Raw genomic sequence first — 15,003 nt, 5'->3', positions numbered from 1 at the left:
CGGGAAGCTATACACCAGCACCAGCACCCGTCCCATCCTTCCAAGCCATTTTGGAACCTTTCTGGAATGGCCATCAGAGCTGTTGTACGAGGTCTAACAATCCGGTTCTCAAACTCATCCTAGAAAAAGTACTACATATGTCATTGCTACATGTCAGAATGGTCGCCCTATGGCCAAGGGGAACACTTAATTGTCAGACTTTATTAACAATAGCATGGTGATGTTCACTGAGCCCTTGGTTTAGAGAGAGAGAATGCATATTGATTTGATAGAATTAAAGAGGTAGACTAGAAACAAATATTAATTGCTATGCAAGTAGTCAGGTCAGAATGACTAAGGCTCTCGAGGGGAGTCAGGAAGGTTTCCCAGGAAAGCCAGCATTCAGTGTGGGATTCATGAAAGAACCAATAGTCATCAGTGCATTCTGAGGTTGCAGCAGGACGGAGAGTAAGGGCTGATGGGAAGAAGCAGAGTTGAGTCCCATGAGGCTGCACCTTAAATGTCTCGTGAAGGCTCTAAACTCTGTCCTGTAGGCAATGTGACACCTTCTGAGCATTTGAATCATGGAAATGGTGAGATAAAACTTACACCACTTGGGTAGCTGTATAGATGATGGGCTAGAAGGGATGAAGAATGAACTTGGATAGGCAGATGGAAGCTTGTGCATTCAGGTATATGCACAAAAGATGGTGAGGGTCGGGCAGCACCTGTGGCTCAAAAGGGTAGGGCGTCAGCTCCATATGCTGGAGGTGGTGGGTTCAAACCCAGCCCCGGCCAAAAAAGAAAAAAAGGAAAAAAAGAGATGGTGAGGGCCCAAACTAAACTAAGGCATCAATCTAAACAGATTTCTAGGAGAGAACTGAAAGACTATTCCAAGTGAATGGATATGTTAAATGTGACCAGTGTTTGCATACAAAATCAACTGTATGAAAAATAAAAGTGAAGTTCACAGGAGAGTGAAAGGTTGTTCATCTTTCAGCCCACAAATGCCACGTTTCCTTTAAACTAGATAACAGATTTGAAAGTGCTCTGTTAGCAGTTTTATCAGTATTTGGGATTTCCACACAATTACTTTCATGGTTTACATGGTGGCAAGGGCAGTATATGTGTTGCTCAGGTGAGTGACTTGCAAAATAAATGCCAGAGGGGAACCTACCAGTCGGTTCCCTAGTCTACTAATGTTGTACGTCAGCCAGCCAGTGTGGGGTGGGGAGTCAGGAGGGAAATGGTCAAGGAGACTTGGACAAAGGATTTTCAGAGCCTCTGGCATAGAAAAGGTGTTTAATTATAATCTGTGTACTTCTAAGTGACTGGGTGAAGGAATGAATAGATATGTATCTTATAACTTGAGTCAGTCAAATAATGTACAGAATCGGGTAGGCAGCCTTAAGAAGCACATGGATGACAATATAATCATCATAACTGAAAAGAGAAAAAAAATTTCCACTGAGCTATACTCACACACCAGCTTGACCATTTTTGACTAAGTCAATAGATTACTAACCTGTTATGGATTACTAACCAACTGGTTAAATGAGTCATTCTTTAACTGGCTTAATGAATAAGTCCAATTCCAGTCATAAGTATTAGGTACTGTATGACCCAAAGCTCTTTGGTCAGCTTCCAGCAACTCCAGAACGAGTGACTAATTCTTCCAAGGTCGTATTCCTGCCAGCCTTTATCTTTTTATACAACCTGATTTGAATTCCCAACTGTACGTGTTCCAATTTTTGTGTTAGTTCTAAAGGGTGTTTACTGGCCCTGAGAGGTAGCCTAATTTGTCTTAAGTTATATGCATCACACATTATGTTTTCTTAGGCCTAATAAAATGATCCAAACCTGCTTTGACTGTTCATTTTCACAATAAATGACCAAAGAGCCATGGAATGTGATTCTGTGTTTTTAAAAAATAATTACATTAAAATGTAACTATTTAAATTCACTTTGCAAATATAGATGAAATTGCAAGGTCTTTAAAATATAGGTACTTCCTCAAAATAACAGTGAGAACAAGAGCCCTCAGAGAAAGGCCCTCGGGCTTTGTTGCTTTTGCTGTTGTTTTGTTGTATTTTATTTTTTTCTATTATTTTATTTTTGTCTCTAGTGGCAGAGGCTGGTACTAAAGGGAATCACCACGTAGCTCTAAAGGCAGACATTCATATTGCATCTGGCAAACGGATCATCAGACAGGAGCTGAGGGTTTTTACCTCTTCATGCAAATATTTATTTTGAAGGAATTGCTGAAAGTATTGAGATGGGCAAGACCCTGGGAAACCAAATAGGGAACATTTTTCAAGTTTTCAGAGTTATCGTATTGTGACGAAGTGGTTGTTTTGTATGGAGTACCAGGTCACAGAACAGAAGAAATCCTGTGCTGAGGTTTTTTGTTTATTAGGAAGTCAAAAGTTTGTCACTTATTTGGATTATATTTTCCTTTAAACAAAATATCTTTTAGGTTCTCAAACCCCAAATAGGATAAATTGTACTAAAGAGTGTCAGTAATGCAGATATTTATGCTGAGGTTATTGCAAAGTCTATTTATTTTACAAATCTGTGAATGCTCAGCGTTACCATTTTTATGATTTCTGCTTTAAACAAAAACAGTCACCTAAGACAAATGACTTTATCATTGGGAGCAAAGTGAACATTTACTAAGAGACAGCATTTCCCCTTTCTGCTTTCTTCTTTCTTAAATTTTCAATCTGTCTCTGATTTTGAAAAGCATTGAAATGCTGGAATATATTTGTGATGAAAAGTTATATTCTTTCTAAATTCATTAGACATTTCCCGTGATTTGTAAGTTGGCAGACTATGTTCAAAAAGTTTTTCTAAATGAACAAATAACGTGGGATCAGACCTTGCATAATTACATTCCAGGGCTGCATTAATAAAGTATGATACTCGTAAGTTTTACAAACAGAAGTAGCACCGTGGTTGTCATATACTGCAGTACACACAATCTGATTGTTACAGGGTAGACACCTGCCAGAAACATTTCAGTTTAGCATGATGAATTTACCTCAGCCCTGTCAAGAATCGCATTACAATGCCAAAGTATTGCTTTGAATGTATGTTGAAAAACAGAAATAAATTTGTTGAGGTAGGGTTTCAAATCCCCTCAGAATCATGTCACTTCTATTACTGTGGCTAGGCACACGCGAGCTCAAGTTACTCCGTAGGGGATTTACCAATAGTGAATGTCACTCATTTAATCAAGACAGGTAAAGAAAAGAGATTATTGACTGTGGGTGATGCATGGAGTTTATCAGCATCACAGCAAGAATCCTAGCACACTCAATTTACATAAAAGTATAAGGATATTTAAAACATAATCCCTTTCCAAGCCACTTACACATATTCACACGAGAAGTTGCTTATCTGTAATGCTTTTTACCACTGATGGTATATTTCTCTGAAAGATTTAGCCTGACTCTAAGAAAGACTGTATTTGCCTCAAGATACTGAAATATATAGCCTTTGTTCATTCAAATAGTGAAATGTACACATTCCTTGTGTGTGGAGGACAAGGTTATTGTAAGGCAGACAGCAGGTGCGGTAAACAACAGGCAGATTCCTCCAAAGTTACTCTGGAAGTACGGACATATTCATCTCCAGGGTCTTTGGGGCCTAGCGAGGTGACGGTCTCCTCCAAAGCATGCCTCAGAAACGCCAGTTGAAATGCTACTCTAATTTCTGGAAAGGACTGTGAATTCTATCACCCATTTGCTGCACACTTTGGGAAGATTTTATGGTGTAGACATGACCACAAGATAGGCTTCTTAAATCGATAGCAACTTTTAAAGTCTAAGATGTGGAATAAAGACCGCTGCCTTAATAATACACAAAGGGCCACATCCACACAGGCAAGATTGTGAGCCAGGTTCACAGTTTAACTACCATAAAATTTAGCTGCCGCTTTCATTTGAGAAATGCGGCAGATAAAAGCAGTTTCAATATTGCACCGTTGCATTAATGTAGATGTCGTGTAGATATATTAAATTTTTCCCTCTCAACACCATGCTTCAAGAAAGTAGTAAAGGTATTATGTTTGCATGATACTGATTTGACATGTAGTCTGAGAAATATAGGAAATGTGTTTTTAAAGGACTTGACTTATGAAAAGTTATATCTGAAGGAGTATGGAATCAATTCTCAGGGATAGTTTATGGTCCAGGAATTCTTACAAGGTGATGGGAGAAATTGGTATGTGTATATGTATGTGTGTGTGTGTGCATTATAGTATATATATATATATATATATTTATATATTTAATGGTTTATATATATAAACTATGACAAAAGAAATATTAATATCCTATATTGAACTCTGTCAAAGGAGAAATAAATTCATATGCTTTTTTTTTTTTGGCAGTTTTTGGCTGGGGCTGGATTTGAACCCGCCACCTCTGGTATAGGTGGGGCCAGTGCCCTACTCCTCTGAGCCACAGGCGCTGCCCCATACAATCGCTTTTTCAGTTACATTTGCAACATGTCAATGGCAGTCACTTAGTGTATAAATAAGGCTGATGTCATTTTCCAGTTTGCCTGTTGTATAGTCTGGATGCTTCCAATTCAGTCAGAAATACAGATATCTGACATAATATGGTAAACCAAATATAAGAAGATCCTAAACAACAATTTTCAAAGTATATTCATACGAAGAGCAACAGATATATATATATATAATAAATTTATAATAAATAATAATTTATAAGAAGAATATTCATACAAAGAGCAACATACATATATAATAATAAATTTATAATAAATGATAATTTATAAGAAGAATTTACATATTTACATATACATATTTATATACATATATATATATATATCTCCTTGTTTGATGTTTCCACCTATATCCTGGAAAATATCTTGCATAACTGATATGAAGGCGATTCACTGACACTTCTATAACAAAATATAATTATAGGAATGTGAATTCTAGTTGTCATTTCCCAAGAGGAGGAATCCATGGCAACATAGCCCAAATAAACAGAAAACATAGGCAGGTAGAGAAGAGATAAATAAAATTACACGGTACTAAGAAAATGTTACAGATACCATTGGAAGTGTGCCCAAAAAAAGAATTTATAGAACTTCAAACTGTGGTACGACAGACTATCACATCACTGCGGGACAGCAGAAAAAGAACACTGTACTCGTGGGGAAAATATTCTTTTTATTACAAGTGTGGAAAATCCTTTTTGGTATGAATTCAGAAAGTTGGGACATCATAACAAGTCTGGTCTTTCTCCAACATATCTTCTATATTAAAATCCAAATAGGTTTCAAGTCTTTCCTACTTGCCTACTATGGTCTGACGAAGGGAATTAGGACTATAAATCATAAGGACTTCCTCTGAAGTTACTTGTATGGTGAAGCATGTTGAGATTTTTATTTGCAGAAGTTTCAGAGACATTTTGGCAGCCTACTACTACTCCTCATGGGGCTCCATCTCTGGAGTTTGAATTAGGTAAAATATGAGAAATTCAGGAACTGATGCTCGACAGGCTTTCTGAGGCGTGAGCCTGGGGCACCACCATTCTTAAAGGGAAATTGCACTTTATGAAACATTTCCAAAATAGAAGGTGTCGTTTTGTCATTTAAATCACTGAATATTATTGGGTGTATGTTGCTTTGGTGTGCACAATAATTTTAAAGAACAATGTGAAATATGAGCCTAAGTTACCTGGTAATTCTGAAAATCCAGGAGTTTGTATAAACAGCAGAGTACCTCGAAAATTTAGCACTAATCATTTGCAGAATTTTTTTATTTTTTTATTTTTTTCTGTAATGCATCCCTGAATCTGAACATCTGTCCACATCATTTGTGTTACTCTTTTCTCTGCATTCTGTCTGTGGACATTTTTGTTCCTAGGACTTTGTATATTCAAGCTCCATTTTCACTCGTCCATCTGCACTTCTTCCAAACTCCCTGTTTATACACAAGGCCTCCTTAGCCCATTTTTCTTCTTTTCCCGTGCTTTTCTCCAGCATCTACTTTCCTCTTGACATTCTTGATCATTTCCTTGATTTGGCATACACTTTCCAAGGGGTCACTGCCTTCTAGGCACTGAAAAGATGAGCTAAATCAGAGTTGGCCCCTGCATTTCTGGGGCACGCTGAAGTAACCCAGATGAGAGAAGAGGGAGGACCATTCCGGCAGGAGAAAGAGCACAGTGAAGAAAGCAGAATATTCTAAGGCCAAGGAATAGTCAACGTGGCTCAAAAACAATGCTTACAAAAGGAAAGGGTGGAAAATGAGACAAACTGGCTAGAATGTGGAGGTTTTAAAACATGTTACGCCATGCAAAGTCATTCAGATTGTGTTCTAGGAGAAAAACTTTAAAGGCAGATGTGCAGTTTCAGGTTTTTGGTCTAGATCGGTAGTTTAGGTAAATAGAATGGGACATCCTGGAAATGAGGGAGAGAGAAGGGAAGGTAAGCAACTGTCTGGAACCCAAGGCTATTATGGTTACAGCTGCGGGGTTAACAGAATTGGGAGAGGGGTGTGGAATTTGACAGTCAGAAGATAATTAATGATCAGATGGGACTGAGTAATAGGATATGGGAATGAGAAAGAATTAAGAGTCATCGATGACACCCGTGTTTTACCTTGAAGATGGGTCTTATAATTATGTCACTAGCCTAGATAAGGAACACAGGAAGAATGGAATGTGTTAAGAAGAAAGGCCTCACACAAGATGAAGGTTAAATGACTCATGCAGTTGGTCATGCAGGATGGGATCGTAAAAAAGAGGTCAGAACTTGAAAAGTGAGTTTGGGACTTGTTTTAGCTTGAAGAGGGTTGCCCTGAATGAAGAGTCTGAAGAAAGAACTGGCATGCTGTTCATTTGGGAGGTGACCTTGAGAGCAGGCCCAGGGGACAGGAAACGGGTCGCAGGCAAGGAGGAAACGCGAGTGTAAGAGCATTATTGAGGTTGTCACTGTGAGCAGTGGGGCTCAGTCACACCAGTAATGCTGGGAAAGGCACAGAACATTTCCCAGAACTGTGCTTCTGAAGACCAGAAGGGATGGTAATTCATCAAGTCCTACTCCATTGACTGGCATTGCTCCCAGTGACAGACAACACCCCATATTTCCAAGCTACACTTTTACTCTGGCCAAGCTAGCTTCCTCAGTGGTCTGAACTAGAACTCTCCATGCAGAAGGTTAGTAAGGGGTTACATGGTGCTAGAGTTGGTCATCATGAAATAGGTAAAAGCCCACATAGCACTGACCAACCCATTCATAGCTGAAAACAGAGTTGGCATTTAGAAGATGTGAGTCAGGGCCTCGGATGTGTTTGCTATAAGAGGCGACCACAAATAGGTGCTAGTTGGAGGAGCTAGACTTGATGAGATCACCAGAGTAAACATGAATACCAGAACCTCCTGAAATGGTGAGATTTCACTGTAAGTCCATGGAAAGTATTAAATATTTGTATTTATTTTTATAGGCGCTTTTCTGGGAAATAAGTCCATAGTTTTCACCAAGCTCTCAAAGTAGCTCTCAATCCAGAATAGTTTAAGAAATATGAAGTCGGAGCAGGCATAGAAGGGTAAGAAAAGAAATTCTGAAAACACAATATTTAAATCATCGAAGAAAGGATAGAGAAAGAAGTAACTGCCCAGGCTTTGGAATAATAAAGAACTGGGTCTGACCTTGACCTGTAACTCACTGGCTAAATAAACCTGAGCGGATGATTGCCTTCCCTGAGCCTCATTACACTCTTCTGTATCATAGACAAAAGGAGGCCAATGGCACATATCCCAGTGGTATTGTGTACAGGAGGAAGGGTGCACAAGTATTCAGGAGAAAGTAAGTGCTCACTAAACCAAGAGTTGTGAAAGGTAGAAAAACACTCAGGAAGAAACTGTAAATTGGATCTCCCCCAATTTACAAAAATAAACAAATGATAGTTTTTATTATGCAAATATACAAAAGGTATGGAAATAAGTTTATTAAATTGTTGATGACACCCAAGAACAATCAAAATTCAGTAGATGAATAGAGAAGGTGTGGAAAGTAGTGGGATGAACAGTGAAGGGCTGAATGGTCCAAGCAGAGTCATACAAATCCCACATCACATGCAATATTAAGGTTTACCAATCACTCTAAAAATATTCCCAATTAAGAAGCATAGATGAAGCAGAAAGTTTGGGGACATCTATGTGGCTCCTCAGGTTCTTCCTTCTCCATTTAAGGTATTATTTCTGGCCCAGAATCATGTACAAAGCCTCCAAATAAAGTCCTTCAGGGTTACTTTACACTGTTGGGAGCATTGAAGTTATGAAACATCTTCATTTTATACTCAAGAGAGTTCTATAATTTATGAGACATTCTCCAAGGAGCCAGGCCTCATCAATCTATAGATCCTGGGTGTATTTATTATAAATAATCCTTTACTCAGGGATATCTTTCTAAGGGAATTCGGTGCATAAGATCTCTTTCTCCTAGCAAATAATGCTAGTCTATTTACGTACAAGTCCAGTTGACAAGGAGATTAGATCAATTTACTTTTTCTTATTTTCATTCACCCAAGAGTTCTCCCCTTGCACAAAGAGACAGAGAGGATCACGAGTCAACTGTTTGAGCTCTTTTCTTCTCAATACCCTACTCATTTATTTACCCACCCACCTCTAACCCGAAGGCCTAGTCACATTTCTCTTCTAAAATACATTATTTGGGTGTATATCTTTCCAGAATTTTATTTATGCATACTGAACTCAAAATGGGTGTTTATAGTATACACACACACACATATATACATGTATACATGAATATACATGTGCATTTATATATATAATCATATATATCTCCTTGTACACATGTGTAGTTTTGAGACTTCCATTTCTTTGGCAGTCTGTCTGGGAGATCTTTTCACAACATTTCACGGAGTGTTATCTCAATCTTTTGACAATGTCAACAACAGTTGTGAAAAGTCTGGGAGTTCACCCTACATGGAAATTAAATGTAAGCCATAATTTCATGGATGCTGGTAAAAGACAGGAGACTCTATGGGTTAGAGACAAAAAGCTTAATTACTATAGTAATAACAGTCAGCATTTGTACCAATTCTGTGCATTCCAGTTGCCACAGGGTAAAACAAAGAGGCAAAGGCAAGCGATGTCTGCATATGCAGAAAGTTGGATTACCCAAGTTTAGGCAAGTCAAACATTTTCTAATCTACAGTAAGCAAATGTGCTTTATTTTTGCCCTGGAGGAAGATATTGTGGTTATTATACTAAAAAATGAGAAAACATGGCTTGTTTGCCAGAGGGAGATGCTATCTCCATCTTCCAAGGATGTTCATTGTATAAACATATTTGTACAAGATATGCAGAAATGTGAGCAAGCCAATATCTGGGTTGAGTTTGAGCTTGGCTTCAACTCTGGGTTCCCTTTCTCCTGCCTCTCGAAGTATGTGTTGTTATATAAATCATGGTGATTGAAAGAAGCTATTTTTCATCCTCCTTTCAGAGAAGAGTGGAAGTAGAAAGCAGGGAATAGAACACAATAACCAAATACGGGTTTCAGAAATGAAGGTTGGCTCAGATTACCCTGAATGTGTGTAATCTTCATTACAACAGTAGATTAACTTTCTGATCTCTTGACCTGTGTCTGGGTTTGGAGCCCAATGAGCTCACAGCCTCAGCCTCATTTCCACTCGGTGTACCTGCTCCTGTCTATGCTACAGAGCTACAGAGCCAAGACCCATGTAGCTTGTTTTGAGATGAGGTCAATCAGAACTCGCTTTCTCTCTCTCCCCTGACTGGAAGAAAAGATACTGTAATAAAAGATGATTGACATAGAACTGTGGAAATGCGTATGAAATAATTCTTTCACAAGGTTATGCACCATCACCTAAGGGTTAGAATTAGTTTGAGGTGGGTTTTAAGTCAATGGAGGTCTTCACTTCCATTTAGAGAGGAAATTTATAGCTTTAAGAAAACTATAGATTATATTTCCAATCTCAGAACTTTCTTTTAAGAAAATTTGGTGAACTTAAAACACTTATATTCTTGTCATATACTAAATATTACTGTCAGATCTTCCAAATCATAATTACCTAAAATCCAGACACAAACTTCTGGGAAGTGGAGAGAGAAAGGCTGCAGAAAGGATAGGAAGTTTGTATGCTCAGTTTCTGAATGTTATCAGTTTTGTCAATATTAAAAATATTTTTTTTAGGCCAACAACTATCTTTGTACCTCAAAGTTTAAAAATGAAATACTAAGAAATGACATATGAATACAGTTCAGAACCCAATCATTTTTTTTTAAATCACTTAGAATTCTGAAAATGTGCACAAAACCCACATTTGTCTTTTAAGAAATATGGTAGCTCAAAATACAACAGCATAGCCTTTAATTTTCTGCTGTTATTTATAAATGGTATAAAGCATAATTTTCAAAAAGGTTTCAAAGTTTGAATAAATTGTTACATACAATTAGTGAAGGACAATGCAATCAGACCTTGAAGGACTTTCTTTTCTAATATTGTGTGCTTTTTACTTAGATTGTCACTTATCTAGTAATGTGAATTAAAATAAGGAATATGTATATATATATGCATACACATATATATATACTTGAAAAACCAGCAGACCTACATATTTAGATGAGGAGACAATTAGGTAAATATCAAAAATACATCTTTTAACTAAATCTTTGTCCTTTAAAAAAGACCTAGACTGTTTTCCCAGCCTGTTTTTGGGTTATACACAGAGATAAAAGTAATGTCTTTTGGAAGATAATATTTATTTAAAGGTCTTTGATCTGAGATTTTTGAGAGAAATTTTTAGAATTAGAATGTATGAGACATAAAACTCATATTGCTATTTCATAGGAGTAATAATTAAAGTAATCATGATGGTCATTAAAATGTAGTCCCATTTTGATAGTCAGGCTATTTTTTTCTGAATCTCCCTTGGACCTTGTAGTCTACATAAGTTTAAAATCAAACTTTTGGATTTATTAGACCTGAAAAAATTCCATGAACAGTTCTAAAAGCCAACATAGGATTTTTAACTATTTCATTTTGCTTAAAAGGAAGACATTAACGAAATCCTGCTAGTTTCTGTTAATATCATCAAAACACTTTTTCATACACACATAGTTTTAATCAAAGACATAGTGTTAAAATAAGACATAACATTGAAATTAAGTCTCCGCATTCAAGAAGATTAGATTCTAAGAGGAAGAGATCATACACAAATAAACAGCTGGTGATGTTGTATCCAAGGGAGAAAAATAAAACAGAGTGAATGGAATAAAAAGTGTCTGAGTGAGATAGGTAGTTATTATTTTCTATAGAGTAATCAAGAAAATCTCTCCAACGGGGTGAAATTTGTGCAGAGACCAGAAGAAAGTGAGGGAATCAATCACAGTGCTATCTGAGAGAAGAATGTTCTTGGCAGAGGGAAAGCAAGTGCAAAGGCCCTGGGGCAGACAGGCTTAATGTGTTAGAAACAGTCCAGAGCTCTGTACAGCTAAATTAAAATGAGCTAAGGGAAGACCGCCAAGAAAAGATATTAGAAAGTTTGTGGGTGGCCAGATTATATAATAATCTTAAGCACTTTTCCTCTAGCTTTGAGTGAAATAGATGACAAATGAATTTTGAGCAGAGGAGTAAAATGATCTACCTTAACAGTTTGTTGTTGTTGTTGTTGTTGTTGTTGTTTGCCTTCCCAACTTTATTTTTTAAATATTAGAATAATGTTTAGGTTTACTGAAAAGTTGCGAGGTAGCAATTAGAATTCCCACATAGATCTTACTCAGTTTTCCCCATTGTTAACTAAATAAGTAATATCGGTACAATACTATCACCCATGCCCCAGACTTTGGATTTCATCAATTTCTTTACCAATGTCCTTGATCTGTTTCACAACTTAGTACAGGGTATCACATCGCTTTAACTTGCCATGCCTCCCTGTCTCCTCTCGTCTGGGACGCTTTCCTAGTTTTTCATTGTGTTTTCATGACCTTGGGATTATTGAATACTGGTAGCCAGGATACTTAGTGGCAGTGGTTGGCTGGTGAACAGAGGACGATGCTTGCCAATTTTATTTTCAAAAATTATTTAGGTGAATGTTATATGTTAAATAAAACAAACCATAATTTTAATAATGAGTAATAAGACTGGAGAAACCCCATCTATTCCCCAGGAATCCTGTCAGAGAAATTATCTGAAGTGGATGTTCTCAAAATATAATCCACAACCTCCCAGAGGCTCCTGAGAGCCTTTCAAGATCAAACTATTATCATAGAAAGAGTAAGTCATTCCTTGAAATCTTTCCCCATCATGTTGATATTTATGCACTTATGGTATAAGAGCAATGGTGAGTAAAACTTTCCTTAATTTAAGGCACGACATGGGTACCAAAGTGCACAAAAGTCATTGCCTTTACGGCAGCATAAGCTGGTATTAAAACACGTGCTCTGTTTACTTAAGAATATCTTGGATGAAGCAGTACTGCTTAATAACTATATTAAATCTCAATTCTTAGGCCACAAGACTTTCTAAATTTTCTGTTTGACAAAACTGGAAAAAAATATTTCTATGTGCCACCATAAAATTATTGTTTTGAGAAAAAAATACTCCTATGATTGGGTCTTGAGAAGAACAAGCCACTTTTTACCTGGTGGACCATTTTTGCTTGAAACGATTACTAATAGAAAAATTATGGCTATTCAAAATTGGGGAAAGTGACAGACTTCATTTATTTTCAGGAATGAAGTCTGTCATTTTAGAGAAAACAACTGTTAGAATTTATCGAGAATTATGAAATTTGAGATTCAAGTGAACGTTAGAAGTTTTGAACACTTATATCCATTCCTCAAGATCTCTTTGTTTTAAATTAAATCAATGAAAATAGCAACACATGAAATTTTAAAAATATTTTGGAGTGGAATATGTCAATATTTGGAAGATCCATATCAGGGAGGCAAGTTTCCAATGACCAATGAATGATGTTAAAAAACTGTGGAATGGTACAAGACTATTCAAAGCGTAAGATAGGTCAATGGATTTTTAATACAACAGTATAAAAAGTGTATTGACATGGTTTCCAATTCCTAAATTTCAACTAGCCTGTAGGAAACTAGTGTGTGTAATTATATATATATAATAAAATTACATATGTACTATGTCATATAATAATTACATAATTATGTTATGTATATAAATAAAATTATATATATATATAATTTTTATGTATAAGGAGCATCAAAGCAGTATATCCAAAATTATTTGAAAAAAGCATTACAATACTCTTCTTTTTTCTATCAAAATAATCTGTGTGAATCTGGATTTTCTTCCTATACATAGTATTTCCACTTAAACCCCATATTGCAACAAATTGGATACAAAGACAGACATTAGATTCTAATGCTTATCTGTTAAGCCAGACATGAAAGAGATTTGCAGAAATGTGAAGCAGTGTATCTTTTTCTTCCTAAATATTTTCATTTTAGAAGATATTGCTATTTTTCAGCAAAAATATGTGGCTTACATTAATAATATAACGGGTTGAATACTTTTATTTTTGAATGAGTTCATAGATAGTGTTTCTAAAAATTTCTTGGCTCTCATTTCTATTATGGAAACTATGGACAGATACAACCAACATAAACAAAAATTCTTCAGAGTTCTCATTGAATTTTAAGAGCATAGAGGGAACTTGAAGTTAAATGTGAGAGAATCACTACTCCAAACTACAGCTCAGATCAAGCCTTTTATATGAATCTCTGGTAATTAGGTTTGAAAGTCATAGAAAAATCATTCAGAATAAGAGCAAGTGATATGAATTCACAAAAATTAAAGGACTATGGCTCAAAAATACAAAAACAAAATGAGGGTAATTAGGGACATTTTTAATATAACAAACATTAAGAGACAAGGTATTCTTATTCTGTATTTGAGAATACAATGCTTTTTTAATAGTCAATCAACAATTTTAAAAAATTTTCTCTATAGTTCTCACATTCTTAAGAAGATATACCAATACTTAATAGTGGTGTCTCTAATTAGTGAGATTGGGATTCTTTAGTGAATTTTGTTCTTTTTTTTGTAATGCTTTCCAAATTTCTACATATTATGCCAGTAAAAAAAAGTTGCTAAGGCCAGCTTTTTTCCAAATTATTTTCTACTTGATGATTCTACTTGATACTTTTTACTGTGAAAACCCAAAACTCAATCATCCTGAATCTGTATAATTATTTGAATAAAACAATTAAAGCTTTAATGTATTGATATATGATTTCCTTCATAGACATTAATAATTATAGATGGTTTTGATGCTTGCTCCAAACATATAGGACTTTTACAATAATGAAGTGTATTTATATTTAACTTTTATAACACAGAGTCCAATTGTTAGGGTATTAATACATGTCTTTGGTTACTACCAATTCTTATTTTAAAAATAAGAATTATTTTATAAGATAATAAAATGGAAAACAGTGGTTTAAAAAGGTTTGAGTAGTGAATATTGACTTAAATTACTCATACCTTATCAGTGTCCTATTATTAAGACAATTCAAGAATGGTTCATATTTCATTGCATATGATTTGGGAGATTAGCTGGATACTTTGAATTGTAAATGAATTGGAGTTCAACGTGTTTTTATTGACTAACTTTCATTTCAGTGTAACAGGATGAATGAGAAAGAAACAAATTAGTTTTAGAATTCTCTTTTTTTATTTGCAGAATAGCATTTCAACATTTCTGTAATTTTTAACAATTAAAAATTTGAAGGATAAATGAAAAGGGAAAAAACACAAGAGTTTACATTATATATTTTTTGGAGTTAAGTCACATTGCAATATCTTTGCTCTACAAACCTTCAAATCTCCCGGAATAACTTTGCGGCAGTTTAAAAATGTTGGTTTATGTACAGTTTTCATTTCTTTCGGATTTCTTAGAAAAACAGTAACTAAGCATACTTAGACGTATGCTTAGACGTAATCAAATCCAACCAGACGTAATCAAATCCA

This window comes from Otolemur garnettii, unplaced genomic scaffold (genome assembly GCF_000181295.1).
Source record: "Otolemur garnettii isolate 467f Iridium unplaced genomic scaffold, OtoGar3 scaffold00037, whole genome shotgun sequence".
Taxonomy (NCBI): Eukaryota; Metazoa; Chordata; class Mammalia; order Primates; family Galagidae; genus Otolemur; species Otolemur garnettii.
The sequence above is the reverse complement of the archived record's forward strand: the minus strand, read 5'-3'. Positions refer to the sequence as shown.